This window comes from Schistocerca americana, chromosome 7 (assembly GCF_021461395.2).
Source record: "Schistocerca americana isolate TAMUIC-IGC-003095 chromosome 7, iqSchAmer2.1, whole genome shotgun sequence".
NCBI lineage: Eukaryota > Metazoa > Arthropoda > Insecta > Orthoptera > Acrididae > Schistocerca > Schistocerca americana.
In genome coordinates, this window is record NC_060125.1 from 298,029,868 (window position 1) to 298,033,969 (window position 4,102).

The following is a 4,102-nucleotide window of genomic DNA, read 5'->3' on the forward strand; positions in this document are numbered from 1 at the left end:
ATTGTATGTCACTGGCCAAGCTTGTAGTAAGGAAAAGCTAAACTGTTGGATACAATCGAAGGGATGCAAATCATTGATGTCACTGCGAAAAACTTTAAACTTTCTAACAGCAAAAAGTGTTTGTAGTCAAATCTTTCGTGTCTTGTTAAGTTGGTTGAAATTTGCGTAAGAATAGTTGCGTTCCTTTTCAACGTCTCTTTCAAGTCTAAGTTGGCAAAAATATTGTTCTTTCACGAAATCTTTTTCTCGTACGTGACAGCCTTCACTAGTCGCGTATATCTTGTTCTTGTGACACATGCTTCGCAATGTGAGTTAGAAGTGTGCGTAACCTATTGATTTCTTGTTTGTGCTGTTTGCTTACCGTCACCTGTCCTTTAAAACGCTCTAAAGACTCAAATTCTTCGGTGTCATTAAACTGTATTGGTCGTGTGTCTGCCGAGTGATCGTCTGATTTATTTCGGTTTGCTCAACATTATTTGAACGCTCATCGATCGGTCCTTTTTAGTGTTTCAAATTGTTCTTTTGCTCTGGTATCAATTTTATTTGTTTCTGTTTACAAATTATGTATCCGTTCCGAGTGCTTTTGTGATTTGCGCTACAATTTTTCGGTATGTATCTGCAATTTCTTTAAATTTTGTGTCAATCCCTAAGAAAACTGACATTGTAACTGTGCCTGAGTTTCTGCAATTTCATCTATTCTCGTAGAGATTTTGCTTAATTCTGATTTCATGCCTCTCATTACATTCTTTACAATTGAATCATTGCTTTCTGTCTGTTTAGTTTCAAGTATTTTGTTGTTTTCTTGTCATTTTGTTTCAATTATTTTCTTGTTTTCCTGTAATTTTTTTCGAGGTGACTTGGCTGATCGACTAAAGTTTTGTTAGTTTCTGAAGCATAACTGCAAGTTCATTTTCCTGAGAAGAATTCGTGCTACAGTTGTGTGATGAACTGATTTTTCGTCTATGTTTTCATTCACTGCTGCCGTCTCTGAAAAGATTTTGCGTTGTCTGTGTGGTGATACCGTTAGACTGCGCGAAATCTGAAAGTTTTAATCTCAAGTCTCACGTTCCATCATCAAAAGAAATATTTAAGCTTGCAAAAATGTTGCTTTCCGAATTCTGTGTATTGTCCATACTCCATACTCATCGTAACTTGACTGTCTGGGAGGGAAGCATCTACCTCAAGCATTGTTATGTGAGAATTAGTTTCTGAAGCATATATAAATGACTCGTCATAAATTAAGGTATTGTTGTCTCTTGAATTTTGCATATTGGCTGTCTGAGAATGATTGCTACGCGACTTGATATTTACTGGTTTGCGCAGCATGGTGATTGTAATAGCAAAGAAAAATATTCAGAACAAATAAATTTAAAGAAAGTATCCTAATGAGCAGTAAGAAAACACAAATGATAATAAAAAATACCGCATTTGACCACTTGAAAAAAAGAAAATCCCATCATAAAATTCCCCGACGCCGAACATAGACCATTGTCGCCTAGTTTAGATTTATTTTAGTGAAATGGATCTGTAATGTTGATCGTGTCCTTAATGTTAAATTGTCTGTTAGATGCTAAACTTTGGGCTTCCTGTTTTGAATTGTGCGCATACAAGACTTTAAAGCTGATATCTTGCATAATGCTAAATGTTGGTATCAAAATACAAGTGCGAGAATGTATACAGAAATCTAACTGCGACAGTTGTAAGAGCATACACTGTCTGAAACTTGTTGTTATCATAAAGTTTGACTATGAACTTACTTTGAAACTAAAGTTGGTTCCTGTGAAATTCAATTAAAGAAAGAATCTGTTTTCTACACTAATTGGCTTACCTGGGTCGCACTGGATTACGCCGTGCAAACTGCTCTCGTAACTACAACGCGTCTCGATAACAGAGCTGCAAAATCTAACGACTGAGATGTGTTCACAAAAAACATTGCTATCAGTCTTGGTTCATAATTTTTGATAATGGTTTTAAATGAATTGAAATTTAATTGATTGTTGTGATACGAACAATGACTCTGGATTAAATGAACTCAATAGCAGTTTCATATCATTTGACTTAAGAACAATCAATGAAACTTCACTAACAGTTGAGCTTTCTCTGAAATCACGTAACTATAATCCAAGAACTACGAAACTAAACTTCACATATATAATCTATCCTTAAACAAAATTCCAAAATGTAATTCTTAAATCCACTTCTCTCACAATAATCGATAAATCCCACCAAAAAAAGCAAAACGATTCCTAATCTAGATGTCTGACAAAGCAAGAATGCTGCATTATCAAACTTCTGCGGTAAATAAAACAAACTTACATCATTACCCGTAATCCATTCTTTATAAAGAGTATAACTGTACCAATGCAAAAATCAGTTCTTTATCTCTCCACAATAAATCTTCCATTATTCCATAATACAGTTCACGAAGATCTCCATTATTTGATGCTTACTGTTATAAAACGGTAACTCGACTGTCCACATCTATCACCTAACTCAATTGTCTGTCTTCTCTCCTCTTCTCGCGATCAACCGACAGATCTGGCGCGTATCTTCGCAGAGCGAAGATCACGTCTAACTCATATCTATTTAGCACGTAGGCATACATTACTAGGCTGGCAATATCATGGAGGTCAAAAAAGAAGAGAGGCGGCCAGTGATCTCTATACTAACCGGATGGCGAACTTAGCTGTCAGCGTGCCGTCGTCTGTTAGCGCCGCCATATTGCAGTTAGGCAAGGAACTGTATGTGATATTTCAGTTAGAAAGGCGGCACTCGTTTTCGTTCGAAAGTATCTACATTCTTGACGATAATAAAACTAACTAGATTAACATTAAAGCAACGAACTACCAATTTTGTTTTACGATCAAGAACACTAAAGCCTACTGTAATATCGTAAATATAAAGTACCTAAAAGCGAAACAATATCTTTCCCAGGCGTAAGGAACAGTTTTATTCACATATATAATGCACTTATCAGCGGCGACATCATCTTTGGGGTCGGTAAAAAACGTAATGGGGTTTATTTAAGCGTGAATTTGGATATCCACAACAATATGCTCATTATTGTTAGGCACCGTATGAAACAACCAAAATTACGTGTGACACTGACACGAAAATTGTTCCCTTCTTTTACTGAACTAATACACATGTACCAACGTGTAAATTGCGATGAAATCAGTTAGTTTAAAGTGCATATTTAACTGAGAACTAACGTATATAAACAGTTCAGTCAATCTGGGTAACTTTGCACCACTTCTTTCCGTCTTTTAAAGTACTGCACACACAATCAACATCACAACAGACGCCAAAATTTCACGCTGTCTTCAGTTTTAATACTGGTACAAAGTTACTCAGTCATTCTGGGTAACTTTAGTCTTATAAAACGTAGTATTTTTCCCGTATCTAATGTTCTGAATAAATTTACATCCCAGCAAAAGGAAATCAGGTGTTAATAAGAAGTAAAAACAGTGTCGATTCAGTTTCCAGATTTACTTTGAAATATAAAGATATTTGTATCAACCTGGCAGTGTTCAGCTTAAATCACTGTCAGAAGCTTACTTCACACTCAAAGCAATTAAAGAAAATTCACAAGCCTAAGAGCTTTTAGGAAGGTGGAAAGACATTTGAATGAATCACAGAGGTAATAAAAACGTTACATTTGGTACAAAATAGTAGAAACAGGTGGAACACCAGCCATTTGAAACAAGAATAGCAACTGGTACAAAGATACCATGATTAGTTAAAAGTTGCCCTGATTGTAATGTCCCAAGGAACACTTTCATATGTCTATGTACTTTTTTATCATTTGTAAAATGATGAATACTGAAAACATTAAGCATGAGCAAGGGTATTGAAATTTGAACACAAAAACACATTGAAAGACGAAATTTATAGTCGACATTTCCATACATTTTTAACCAGTGCTGCAATTTTACAGGCACAACACTACACATTACTGAATAAAATAATCTTACTGAGTTTTTGACTACACTAGTTGTGTTGTGACCTATTTTCTCAAGTGAAAACCTTTTCCCATGTGTTTTCAGCCGTACCTGAATGTACCTAGATGCAATCTTACGTACAAGCTCTGCCTCATGCAAAT